This window comes from Rattus norvegicus, chromosome 2 (genome assembly GCF_021556685.1).
Source record: "Rattus norvegicus strain SHRSP/BbbUtx chromosome 2, alternate assembly SHRSP_T2T, whole genome shotgun sequence".
Classification (NCBI taxonomy): Eukaryota; Metazoa; Chordata; class Mammalia; order Rodentia; family Muridae; genus Rattus; species Rattus norvegicus.
Window position 1 is genome coordinate 119,284,389 of NC_141535.1, and position 15,073 is coordinate 119,299,461.

The window sequence follows — 15,073 nt, forward strand, 5'->3', positions numbered from 1 at the left end:
GAATACGGACATCCTTTGGCTTGGTTTGTGGCGCTGGGAATCAGATTCAGTCCCGTGTATAGCCAAGGCTTGTGCTCAACCACTGAGCTGCACCCCAGCCCTTCTCTCTTTAAACCAACTTTACATTCTCTTGTCAACTTTGCTTTAAATGCTCTCTTGTTCTGCTTTTTATAATTTGATGGCATTTGGGACATTGCTTATGGCATGTTTGTCAGCTCAGCTCCAACAGAATTATAATCGTTGCAAGGGACACAGATAGGTATGTTTGCCTGACAATCTCTTTGTTTCAAAAAAGCAATAAAACCTTTATTCTTCGCCATTTGGTGGTCTGTTGGACACGAACTATTTAAGAGCTCCCATTAGCACATCTGCAGCTAATAAACCTGATCTAACTCTGTATCATTCTTGGCCATCCCTTTTACCAGTGTGTGTTGCTTTGCTCAATCATTTCCTTTCAAAAAGGAGGAATGGAAATGAAATGAAACTAGGGTTTTCTGAAGAGAATTCACAGGTCTACTTTATTCATTTAAGGAATGAGCAAACATGTTTCTGTTCAGTTATAACTTGCTCAACAATGTCCCAGGCACTGGAAATACAGAGATGCTTTAGTTCTTAACACAGAATCTCCCTATTATGGAGAACGGTGAGTAAGGATGGTAGCAATTGACCATGAATATTAACCCAGGCTTGAAGATAGCATCCAGGAATAACACTGTGTGTACATATATGTAATATATGTGTGTGTATATAAATATGTATATACATATATTCCTGTATATATACATATATACATGCATTTCTAAATGCACATATATACACACATATTATATGTATATACATATGACATATATATAACATACATGTGTGTATGTATACATGTATTTACATATATCCCTGTATACATTCCTGTGTGTACATACATATATATATCCCTATATATGCACACACATATTATATATAAACATATGTATGTGCATACACACACATATGTATATACATATTATATATAAAATATGTATGTACGTATATACATACATATGTATACATATATACATATACACATTTATATGTATATATCACATATACATATGTACATACATACATATATGCATACATGTATACATATATATGTATATATGTGTGTATACATATATATACACACACTTACGTATACACACACACAAATATGTGTGTATTTGGTGAGGAAAGAACATTTGCAGGGCCAGTGACTCATACGAACTTTCTGAATCGTCTCCCTCTGGCAACTCTGATATGGTCAGGGCCAACTCACAAGGTAAAGGATAGGACAGAGGTTTTCTGAGTCACTTTTCTTCAGTCTAACCCTGCACATGGCTGTCATGAATGTGTAGATACTGCCATTTGTCTCCACAGGTCATTCCCAGGAATGCCTGTGGAAGGAGCAGCCATTCCTGTTGACAGACAGTGCTTTCCAATCTCAGGTAGCATTACATACTGAGCTGAGTAGGGCATGTGCCTCCCTTCTACTCCCTCCAGGAATACTGCATCCAAATGGCTTTCCTCGTGGGCTGATGGAATTGAACACAAGTGTAGCATTTGACTTCAGGTAAAGACAAGTGAGTGGACTAGCCAAGGAAAATGCCATCTCATCCTAGCATACAGCACTAGAATTGGACAATTTCTTTAGATTCCATGACTCTGTCTGCGAATGGCCATAGCATGAACCACTTTGCTTTGTTTCTGTTGTTGTTTTGAGGTGAGGTCCCTACTGTTTTCCTCAGGTTGGGTTTGGATTTCTCTGAAACTGCAAATAGACTCCATCACACCTGTGAAGTGAGTTCTTCAAGTAATGGAAGACCTCATCAACGGAAGAAATTCCTTTGAGTTAGTGATTTGTCTTGCTCTTCTGACAAGACACCTGACACAAGTCACCCAAGGACGGAAGGAAGGAAGGAGGGAAGAATTTCTTCGCACTCTCAGTTTGAGGGTAGGCAGTTGGAAGGTGGGAAACTATCATGGTGGGAAAATGACAGTGACAGGAACATGAGGTAGATATTCACACTTCATTCACAGGTAGGGAGAAGAGAGAAATCAACGCTTGTGCTCAGCTTCCTTTCTCTTCTTTGTTCAGTTCAGAATTCTATACCATGGATCATGATACCACATTCAGGGTTGGTATTCCCCACTACATTAACCCTTAAGATACATTTCTATAGTGATTCTAAACACAACCAAGTTGACAATGAAGGTCAGCTATCACATATTTTAAGCTTAAAAGATGTTCGAGTTTGTATATAAATCTTTATCCAATACCTTCATCTTTAGTTTAGGCCCTGGCTCTCTGTAGTCAAAACTTGCCTGGAACTTGCAGCAGTCCTCCTGCAGCAGCATCCTGAGTGTTGGTACTATAGGCATGACCTCCCCATGCTTGGCTCTATCAACTTTAATTTGGGGGATCTAATTATGAAATGAGAACGGGTTGGATATGACAACTGTCTTACTGCTCAGAAAAACACTGTTGAGGTAGGGGTGAACTCTAGGATAGAGACTCCTAGAAGGTTGCTGAGAAAGACCATGCACTTGACAGGAAGTGTGAAAGAGCAAGTGCTTAGACTAAACGAAGTCAGCAAGCGTGTGTTCAGTTACTGCTTCTATCTGTTACAAGCCATGTGGCCTTCAGAAAACCATCTCTCTTTTCTTGACCCCGGTTTCCACGGTTTACATGTCTACAACATGGGGACAGGAAAGAGAGTATCTGCCATCTGTAATTTTAAGACTTGACTAATGTCAAGTCCCTCTCCAGTGTCAAGACACTGCTTGTCAACACTTTAGTGCTAGATAAGGGTTTAGGACATAAGCCATGCCACCAAGCCTTAGAACCCTGCTGAGATGTCCCCTCAGCATTTACCAGATGAGGACATGGAAACTGGAAGGAGTCTGCAGACATTTTCATAGGTCTCACAGCTACAATACAGTGACACAGGAGTTATATCTACTAAACGACTAAATGTCTCCATACTCTCCATTCTTTCCCATTTCAGCCTATACTTACTGGGGTTTTAGTTGGTTACCTTGATGCTATATGATAAGGTGTCTGTATTTACACAATGTCTTCCAAATCTTGAGTTCTGCAGCCCCAAGGCTTTACAGTGCTGGTCAGCTCTAAGCCCCAGTACTTTCTTCACACACCCTGGATTCTCTGCGGCTGTGCCAAAGACTTCTTACTTTACTTTAAGGTGTCGCAATGCTATGACCATCAACCTACAAGACTGGTTTTCCAAGAACACTCACTCTAAATAATGGTTATTTTATTTACTCTGCAATTTGGGCAATGTACATAGACCATGGAGTTGGACAGGAAGGAAGGAATGGTAAAGTGTGTTTCCTGCTTGGCTAATTCTTAGTCCTTTTGGAAAGGTCAGACTCCTTCTAAAAGGCTTCCCACCTTCTGTGAGAAGAATGAAAGGGCCAAAGAAAATCTATTCACCAAGGTCCTCTTTACACAAAGGACTCCCTGGTGTTGGAGGCCTAGGTTAAGCTTCTTAGAGGAAAGGTGCCACAGTAGCTGAACTGTGCTCTCCGGGCCTTTGACTGTGGTGTCACATCATGGCAACCATGTCATTGTCCTATCCTGTTGCTCTTTGCTTTCTTCGTTTATGATGCTTGTTCTGTCGCAAGCCTTTGACTCCTGAAATTTACATATGGGTTCTCTTGGGCAATGATGGTCTATTGGAAAGTCAGAGGATTGGTGTTCCTGGAAACAGTTTTGGTGCTACAGAACTAAAAATGGTCTCAAATGTATTATTCTACAAGACTTGAAGGTTGGAGCCAAGAAGGTCTTAGGCCTCTGAGTTTAGTAACTCAATAGCCTCATGGAAAAATCTGGGCTGGTTGTATTTCTCTCACAGGTGGTAACAGTATCTATATGTCAAAGAGGGTCACTCTCCTCTGAACCTATCTTTAAAAGCTAGAGCATTCCTTCCAAGACTAACTAGAACAACTGGCTCTTGAGTTTCCATGGCTGGATTTTTAATCTTTGTTGTTAAACCAATCAGTAACCAAGAGGTCAGCAACTCTTCAAGATTGCCTTCCTGGTTCTGGTAAGAAGTGTCCGCTCCACCAAAACACACAGCCCCAGGAACTTTGTTCTGCAAACAAAGAAGAGCCACAGTGGACACTGCCTATTAATAACCATGACAGCTGCCACCACACAACTGTGCCTTTGAATCTCCAGGTCCTACATTTACAAAGGCAGACAAATTCACCGCCCCAAATTTTAGTATTTTTACGTGTAAACTTAGATTTAAAAATGAAGCAAAATGATGTAGTGAAGGATACCGCATGGAGCTTGGCACATGCTGGTGGCTGGCTGCCCACTGGCTACTTCATGCCTCCTCCCCTTTGGAGAGATCTCAAAGAGTAAGTATCCATGGGAACTAGGGATTTCTCACTCTTCCATGTCTCTTTGGCTCATTTTATCCCACTTCTCCTTATGATTTCTGTTTTCCCAATGCTGCAAGGGTTTTCAGAATCTGTTGATCTGTTATTAATCCTACTATCGCAATAACTGATAAGTGTGTAGCCTAAAACAACATTTGCCCCAAGTTTCTGCTTGTTTTCTTTGACCCTGTAATGTGGCCAGTTGGAGATGGTCCAATTAAAGGTAATGAACCAATTTATTCCTTTGCAATTTGTTGTGTTTAATAAGTAAGAGCCTTCCTCACCCTTTGTCCATGAACATACCCACACATTAATCTTGATCAATTGGCAGCAAGCATCTAATGAGTGCCTTTGTTGGTGGAGTTTAGGATAACCCTTCGCTCTATTTACCATTGGTGGAAAAACATAAGAAAGGAAAATTCACGTATGTTGTCACTCAGTGAGATTCCTGCTGCCCTGAGAATGAGACAAGAATTCTGTTTGCATAACAGAACACAAGAAGGGCTAATGAGGATGTGCTGGTTCAGGTTTCTATTAAAAGACACATATACTTTCAAAAATTGAAGATTATCCCTACATGTATGAGCTGTAATGGCTCCTAGGTGAAGGCTGGAAAAAATATTTATTCTGCACTAGAGCAGATTTGATGGATTCTCTCTAACATTATGATTTCTAAGTAGTTTTGATTTCCTAAGAGAAATGATTCTAGCCAATCATTTATTGTACCTTGGACAAGCCTGTCCTGGATGAAGCAGAAGGGACCAAACTCAAGAGAGGCCTCTGACAGTTCTGACAGCAAGAAGACACTATGAGCCTGTGTGTGGCGTGGAAGAGAAACTGGGATAACACCTGCCATTGTCATATCTCACTACTGTCCTTGGGTGTATATATTCACCTGCTATGGCTGACTTTATAAAACAGTGATTTGAGACATAGAATGTACCAAGGTCAGATTCTAAACTCCAAGTGTACCAAGTTGTTCAAAATGGGAACAATCAGATAATGGCTAGCAAGACCAGAGGGACTGGAGGTGGGTCTTAAAGCATGAGGAATAAAGGAATATGTAGAGAGGAAGAAGAGGATTGCAGGGCCGTTGGAACAGAAAAGAACAAATGGTGTGTCTGTTTTCTAAGTGTTGCCCTGGCCACAGTGAAGGTCTCTAAGGCTAAGGAAAGGAAGCTGGACAGTGGTATAGAGCAAGGCTCACAGAACACAGCCCTTGTGTTGTAAAATTATAACCCCTACTAGATCCAGCACTGTAGTGCCTCAAGATACCTGGTAGATATCTTGCCTGAAACACACATCCTAACTCCATGGCGGCCCAGTGTCTCTGCTGCCACACACTCTCCCAAACTCAATTCTCCACAAGAAAGAACACACAACACAATAAGCTCTGATCCAATTGATAAGATATAATTGCCCTCCTAAACATACAAAGCCCTGTACACATCCATCCCTTAAGAATATCCATAACAAAGCAAAGAAGTGCAGGCTGACAGGAACCGAATGTAGATCTCTCCTGAGAGACACAGCCAGAATATGGCAAATACATAGATAGGCAAATGCCAGCAGCAACCACTGAACTGAGAACAGGACCCCCGTTGAAGGAATCAGAGAAAGAACTGGAAGAGCTTGAAGGGGCTTGAGACCCCTTATGAACAACAATGCCAAGCAACTAGAGCTTCCAGGGACTAAGCCACTACCCAAAGACTATACATGGACTGACCCTGGGCTCCAACCTCATAGGTAGCAATGAATAGCCTAGTAAGAGCACCAGTGGAAGAGGGAACCCTTGGTCCTGCCAAGGCTGAACCCCCAGTGAACGTGATTGTTGCAGGGAGGGCAGTAATGGGGGAGGATGGGAGGGGAACACCCATAGAGAAGGGGAGGGGGAGAGGTTAGGGGGATGTTGGCCCGGAAACCGGGAAAGGGAATAACAATTGAAATGTAAATAAGAAATACCCAAGTTAATAAAGATGGAGGAAAAAAAGAATATTCATAACAACCTGTAAATACACGGAGTAGAATCTTAATGTCAGCCTCCATGTTCTCTCCTAGGCTTTTCTTCCAATCTCCTCCAGTCTCCCGTCCTTTCCGTTCCAGTCTCCTCCTCTTCCCTAAAACTTTTCTCCTGCCCATCCTTCCATCTCGTCCAATGACAGGCCTCGTTCTCTCTTGTACCTGCCTACACCTGCATGATGACATCATCCCACAAGCCCCAGTGTGTTAGTACATGGATCATGTCTACCTTCTCCCCCTTGGTTCACCTTGGCTTGGGCATCATTCTTTGTTCCTTCCTCTCTTCCCCTCCTTGTTGCCCCTGCCTTTCTCCCACTCTTGTTCTTCTCGTGTACTTTACCAAGCACGGTTGCCCACAGGGGTCTCCATCTGACAACATACCATGGCCTTCCCCTCAGGCTTCTCAGGTCTTAGACTCTATAGCTAGAAAGTAGAGTCTGCGCCCCAGTTGCAGGGTTGACTACTGTTTAACCTTAGACGAGTTCTACCCTGCCTATTTCAGTGCTTCATATGCCAATAGTGATCACCTCCTGGGGTCACCTCGAGGATTATATGTACATTTGCTCTGGAAGGCAAGAATATGTAGAGGTCCTGTGTGTGTTGGAATTGCAGTCATGTTGGACCGGCCATTTTCTTTCCTGCCCCTGTGGATTATAGCATAATTTTTTTTCTTATTTCTTTGGTTCCAACATCCACATCACGTGGCCTATTAATACTTTTAAACTGCTAGAGTTGCAGTTTGTCTCTTAAATGTACTAAATAAAAATTTTGAGAGGATTTAAAAGCCTGAGTTCAAAGTCTGACCCAAAGTGGCATCTATTTCAGTCAGCTAAACCTCTCTGCCCGGTGCTCCAGCAGCCTCTTGGTGCGCCATGACAGCCTCCTGCTCCCTCATACAGTCTGACTTCATTTGCTACTGTTTAAATTTTATGAATCATGTTCTAGCTCTCTGAACTCATGAAACCTCTGGGACTACATAAATAATTACCAAGATGCAATTGTCACAGATTATAAAGAATGCTGTAAAAAGTTCTTTCTCCTTTTTCCCCCTCTTTTTTTCTATTTCTATGAACTTTTTTTCTTCAACTTGTAGGAGGAAGAAAATGTCAGCCATTCTCCAACGAAGAGAGAAGGAGATTCTTAGAATCAAGAAGTCTGACATCCGGTAAGCAAACACTCCCTTCTTCAGATGGCAGTGAGAGTGTGCCATGGCAACCTCTTCTTGGTGGGAACTCTCAGTCGGGGCCTCCTGTGCTCCACTCCCCCATACATTGACTTCAGAGCAGTGCCTGCCCGGCAGAATGTCAATGAGGAAACAGCAAAGTACAGGACGTCTTGGAACACAGCCCTGCTGTTCCAAAGGAAGAGCAAGGCCTCTGGAGGAGCTCTCCCTGACTGCTGTGCTTCTTCTTAAAGGTTGTGCATTTGAATTCATCCGTTGTCTTGGAATACCTTTGATTGTCGTGTCAAGGTAGAGAGAATGCCGGGATTGTCTTTGCCTTCTGAGAAATCGAGCAGACTCAGCGATTTTCCCAGCAGCCTTGATCCTTCCAGGTTCCTGGTGAGCTTTCAGATGAGGCATATTCCTGGAAACTTCTGAAATCGGCCCTGTGCTATCAAACTTGGCAGTTAAAAATCTCATCTTCAAATGCATTTTTCTCATCCCAGTTCTCCCCTATGAAATGCCTGGTAGCCCTTCCATTTTTTCTATTTTTGGCAGAACAGAGCAAACTCTATTTGCCAAGACTCTTTTTTTTAAACCACCAAGTTCTTGTCATTCTGAGGCAAGAGGTTTCTGGATCAAAATGGAACCAAAAGGTTCATTTGGCACCGTTCAATCAACCTTATCAGCAGCTCCCAGGAAGGTTTTCCTCTGAAATCGAGGGTTTCATCAGAACACCACAGAACGCATGTGAATCCTACAGTCTGTAATCACAATGCCAGAGACCTGGAAACCAGCCTCAAGCAGGCAGGAACAGCTGATCCCCCGCCCCTTTCTTTCTCTAGAACCTTTTTGTTTATTCTCCCTAAACGCCAGAGATTCATTTTGAGAACACATTACATTCTTCTCTTCTCAAAATACCTGTGTTTACATTGTGTCTCCTGAATTAACACTCAAGTTAGGGCAGAGCAAGAACCAGAAATCACTTCTGCATCCTGTATCATGTTTATTCAATAAACACGAATCTTCTCATATCCTTTCTACTAGACCAGCCCACAGAGGCAGGTTGAGGCAGGAATGGAGGAGGAACCTAGCTCTTGCTTTTCTTTGTTCTAGAATATTTATTTATTTATGTATTTATTTATGAACTTACTTATTTTGAGAAAGGCCTCCTACTTGCATGGTCTGGCCTTGAACCCTCCAAGTAATCTTGGATGGTCTTGATTTTCTGATCCTCCTGTTTCCACCTTCCCAATGTCAGACATGCATCACCACACTTGGTTTTATGTACCATGGGGGGCTGAACCCAGGCCTTATGCATATTATGCAAGTAGTCTACCAACTGAGCTACCCCGGAGTCTTGCGCTAGGACTTTCAAATCGAGTTGGCATGGTTCAAAAGTCATAGAAGTACTGGGCAGTTTCTCGAAGCCTACAAAATGATTGGTGTGTTTTCAATTAGAGCTATGACTGCCTCCATTAATGGGGCTCAGGAAAGCAGAGAGCTGTCCTTTTGGAATGATGAGGAAAAGACTAGCAAAGCAATATTCTCATGAGAGGTGGCTGCCATTTTTATATTGCCATGAGGCCTGAGGCGTCTTCAGCAGGTAGCCACTGGTTGGTTGGCCAACTGCACCTGATAAACCATGAGTAACGCCATGCCCTCCAGGTTGTACACGGCTCTACTGACTTTTCTAACTTTTCATCCTCTTGTTATCTTTCCTGAGAGGGCATTTCAGTTCTGACTTCACAGTTTAGTCATGCTAATTCTTGTCTGTATTATATCAAGTTGGAATTTTTAACGTATAGGCTTTTGAAAATAGAGTTCACGTGTGGAATTGTCTTTGTAGTTGTGAAGTTTCAGAATTACAGTATGTAATTATCATGTAGCATGAGAAACTGCCGTGCAGATAACCTTCCTGCACTGAAGTGTTTCTTTGGTAAACAAGCCTATCCTTTAATGGAATATTTGTCAGTGTATGTGTATTCAAAGAACCACTCCAAAGACATGTGCTCAGAAGTTAGGAAATAATTATATTTCCAAACATAATCTTTTCTAATCATCCCATTTTTGTTTTATTTAAAAATAACCCGGGGGGTCTCTAAGACAGATACAATTATCTTTGATCTCAGCTTTGAGGTACCACCCTTCCCTAAAAGTATTGGGGGGGGGGAACTAAGGGGGAACTGAAAAGGAGTGTGAATAAATGCATAGATTAAGGTTTTTTCCAGAAAAATGTTCACTCTAATTATAAATAAATACATGAGCAAGAAGCTGCCTAAATTTAGCCTCTTGGGAGGGAGCCTACAGGGCACTGAACTGATAGGATTTAACAGTTCACCCATCTGACTTAGTGCACAGCAGTGCTTAATGATGTCCACAGTTAGACTGATTGCATAAACCTCTATTGAGGACCAACAGATGTGCAGGGGTACCACTGAGAGACAGACCAAGTCTTTGGTTTGCAGAGCTCCATGGATAGTAGGTAAGCAGTGAGTGGAAGCTCTACCCTCAAAGACAAGAACAGGAAAACAGGGGAGGTGAGGAACCAGATCGCAGGATCACAGGGCTCTGTGCCGAGCCCAGAGAAGTCTGCGTTGCCCGATGGGAAAGGCAACAGAAGCAAAGAAAGCAAAGACAAAAGTCTGGTGGATTGTGGGAACACCTGTGTACTTATGAAATAAAATCGTCTCAATTAGGGTGGACCGCAGAATATGTGTGTCAGGCCCTTGGGATCTATGAGCCACAACACTGTAGGAATTTTGTTTTCTTTGAACAAAAAACAAGTTTATGTTAAGCTTCAGTCTTCCAGAAAGTATGGCCATGGGGCCACTCATGATGGACCCCTGGTACTGCCCCTCACTCCCTCCCAATCCTGTTCCACCACTCATGATGGACCCCTGGTGCTGCCCCTCCCTCCTCCCAATCCTGTTCCATCCCCTATAGAAAGTGCTCCGCGCTAGACACTCTGGGCCTTTCTGTGCTGTTGAAGAAACCTCAGACACCTGCCACATCCCAGACCAGGAGAGGCACAGCACGGATGGCAGACACAGGCCTCCAGGAACCCACAGTCACACATTCATTCTCAGTCCCATCTCCTCAGGGCTCAGAGGATGCTTCAAGGTGGCAAGAAGCCAGATGGCAAACAAAGCCACTCTGTGTGGAGGGAGCAAGCTCTCTTCTCAGTCCTCTTTCCTGTCCGAGGAATGTGCAAACATCGCGTCAGTGGCATTCCCAGTGACACCACAGGCTTCAGTCAAATCCAAAGATGTAGAATTTTCAAAGAATGTATAAATGTTTCCTTGTTCGCTTCATTGTTAAGGAGTTTCAGAGTGCTTCTATGTTTTGTAAATATTCACATTGGGTCACTTCATTCTGAGGTGCGTCCAAGGTGCTAGGTGAAGCATCCCTTTGGGCAGGAGGAAGACCAGTGTTGCACAGGCATCTTATGCCAGCTGGAAAGTGATTTCAGCAGGAGGGAGCGGAGAAATAAGTGTCTGAGAGCAGGGCACTGGAGAGTATACAAGGCCCTGGCGACTCTGCCATCTCACTATGGAGACATGTAAACCTGAGAAATCCAGAGAAAAGCTAAGACTTCAAGCTAGAGATGTGGGGAAGGCCCAGATGTCAAGAGGGTTTCTTATGTAGAAAGTGGAAACGGCACACACCGGGGGTAGAGGATTTATATCATCCAGGGAAAGCTAATGGGTTACACTGAGGGAAATCTAGACCTTTCCTGAATCCTGACCAACAAAGTACAAGAGCTGTTCTCCCCACAGTGGTGTCCCTGGGGGCATGGATCTTAGTTTCCACTTCCAGGGGTTGAGCCCCTTAAGGGCAGACTGAGACTGGAAATCATCTGCTGCGTTGTCTGTCAACATTTCTACCATTTAACTTGGGATCAGCAGGCTCACATTAGCTAAAGCAAGGCACCCATGACTGGAAGAGCACCCAGAATGAAGAAAGGCTTTGTCAATCACTTTGCACGGATAGTTTTAAATGGGATTTTCCTGTCTGACATATAGTATGCAATGCCAGCCGCCATATCAGTGTTGTCCCCATCAAATATACCTTAGTAATTAGGAGAATTAGAGTAGTCTAAGAGAGTGATGGAAGACCCAAGATTTATAATCAGAGAGCACACAGCACAGAGACTGTTTACAGAGTAAAACAGTCTAGAATACCATAGAGTCAGTAGCTACTCTTACATAGATAAGTTCCAGGAGAATGACCTAAAGGCACAATATACTTGGTGCTAGAGTATACATGTCATACTATGACTTGTGACCCCAGTCTTGGGACTGTTGTGACACACAAGCCCTAGTTTCCTTTGTCCTCTGGGATCCTCTCTTTGGTTCATTCCAACTGCAACCATACAGGCCTTTGTTAGGTAGCTTGGTTTCTATTAAGCCAGACATTTGTAGGGTTGTACTCAACAAAGTAAAAGTCACATATGACAGTAGCCTGAGAACCAAGTCAATACTTCCTTCAAATGTGGGCATTTCCCCATCTGGTTTCTCTGAAGCAATAATGAAGGCACGGTGTGAGATGATATAATTTATGGAGGTTAATGGAACATGGGAAGGGGGAAGGAACCGAGTTTCTTGAGATCAGTAGTTATGGAAATAAAAGTTTACTCTGTGGTCAAACCTTATGTATTAGAACTGAAAAACTCCCCTAGGAGTCAGACATTGTCAATGTCTTATTTGAGAGTTGATCTGCGTGATCTTGGAACTCAGGGCCTGATTTGAGTTTGACCTTAGTAAGTAACCTTGCAAATGGCTCTAAACTCTTCTGGTGTTCTGCTTCCTCATCTATAAATGGACAGGATAATCCTTGCCTTTTTAAACCTGAAGAATACAGAAATACTGTGCACAAAGAAGTTGGCACGTGGCAAGCAGAGAGTACATGACAGCTATTTTATTTACCAAGGAGACCAAGATATTTGGGAGAAACAGGGTGACATTCTTTTCCTACTTATTTTATGAATACTCTCCAAAAATTCTTAAAGTTGACTTGAGGGCATAGGATTATATTTAAAACATTGTTTCAATTGCACAAGTTCCCTCAGGTGAGCTAATCAAGAATCAATAAGCTGCCCTCACCACCATATGGGTTGTTCTGACCTTCTCCCTGCTATGGAGTCAGACAATTGGTGTTACCCAGCCAAATAAAAATAAGGAATAGTCTTAAACTCACTATGCCATGTCAGGTGCTTCCTGTGTGAAGGAAGCCATTTGTAGACCAGACAGACACAGTGCAGACTGTCAGGGAGATAGAGGGATAAAAGGCTTGCTTTGTTTCTCTGAACCTAGTAGCAGGTGAATAATGGCATTTACTTAGGGGTAAGAATGGGTCTGCTTTCTGACCACTCCTCTGTATTTTCCTTGGATTCTGGATGTGTCTATGAAGATTCAGTAAGGTACAAGGATAAGATTCAATCTGCAATAACAATTCTCATAGGAAGGGTGACTCTCAAAGACAATTAGGAAATCATCTGTGAGCTTCTAAAACCACTCAGGAAAGTGGGCCAAGTTTGAGAAAAACATTGAGTGTCTCTTTGTGACACGTACCATAAAGCTAGTAAAGTTCTTGTAGGGAACGGACTCCTTCTGGCCCCTTCTGTTTGGAGCTTATGTTCAGGAACTGGCACAGGTTCACTGAGGATCAGGAGAGGGTGTAGAGTGTGTGGCACTAGCATTCAACAGTAGATATCCAGGCAGGAGCATAGTTCAGTGATAGGGCTGGCTAGCATGTGCAAGCCTGGGTTTCATCACCAGCACTCAACATGCACAGAAAGACCAGGTGTCCACACTTGCCAGGTGACATCAGAGCTTCTAGGACCAACCTCTGGACTCTTAAAACTCAACTCTTCATGGCCTTGTACTTGACAATTAGTGATAAGGTTAAGTATTATTTATTTAAACTTTTTTTTAAGAGTTGGGGATTCTCTACAAAATCCTAGCTGGCCTGGAACTCACTCTGTAGACTGCTTCTGCCTCCTGTGTGCTGGGATTAAAGGTGTTTTCCACTATGCCGAGCTCTTAGAATTTAGACTATCTACAGTTTTATGTAAATAATTAATGCTAAAGATTTCTGGATAAGATAGACCAGGTGATGCCTCTGTGGGTCAATAAAGACGAGTCAATAAAGAAAGCCGACTATTTCAAAGAACATAAAAAAGAGTGAGCTTCAGAAACTCTCAAAGGTATGCTACAATAATTAAGTATGGGGAGACAGATGGGCAATGAACCAGAAGCAAGCCTAGCCAATCAGCACTTGCTGTATGGCCTCTGACAGAAAAGGTGAAGATGGGGAAGCCTTATCCCAAACATAAGATGGGCAGCTCAGGTGAAGAGACACTGGCAAGCCAGTCCTCAGAACAAATGTGTAGCCCTCACAAGCCTATGGTGAATTTCATTGATGCAGTAATTCCTTCAAGGGATAAGGCAGCTGTGGAAGGCATCCTATGCTGTTATTTGTGCATGAGAGGGCAGTGGCAAAGCATAACTTTTAAAGGAAATCTACTGTCTTAGTTTTGGGCTTTACTGCTGTAGATAGACACTATGACCAAGGTAACTCTTCTAAGGACAACATTTAATTGGGACTGGCTTACAGGTTCAGAAGTTCAGTTCATTATCATCAAGGCAGGAACCTGGCAGCATCCAGGCAGGCATGGTGCAGGAGCTGTGAATTCTATATCCTCATCTTAAGGCTGCTAAGAGAAGACTGACTTCCAGGCAGCTAGGATGAGGGTCTTGAAGCTCACGCCCACAATGACACACCCACTCCAACGAGACCACACCTCCAAATAGTGCCACTCCCTGGCCTAAGCATATTCAAACCATGACACCTACTGTTTAATATTGAGCCACCCTAGAGACCCGAGGACTGGGAGCGACCACCAACCAGAAAGCTTGCATTGAACTTGTTCCAGTGGCAGAGTTTAAGAGAGGGAGGGCAGGGAGCAGATGTAGGGAACAGGAAAGCTCGGATGCAGACAAGTCAAGAGTATAGAGAGATAGCAACAGGACAGGCTCAGAAAGTGAAAGGCATGGTGGTGATGGTGGTGGTGGCGGCAGTGCTGGGGGCCGCTGTGGTAGTGGCAACCCTATCTTCAGTGATAAGGAGCAGATTTCATTTCCCAAGAGTAACTCAGGACTTCTAAAGCCCTGAGCCTGAAGTCAGAGGGTGGGCCAACCTCTAGAGCCATCTATCCATCCTCACTGCTGTAGAGCTCAGAACTCTGAAGGACCGTCAGGGTCTACTTGACATCTACAGTCACACAGTTACGTCTCGCTGGAGAATACTTAGGGGATCTTGAAGGTATGAAGATGGGTCCTTGTACAGACGCTGGTGTCATGCTTGCTTCTTATGCTTATATCATACTTGGGAGACATTTCCCAGCTTGGAGGATGAGAGAACTACCCAGTTCATAGATTGCAAAGTTAAATGTGGCCAATGGAATGCCTT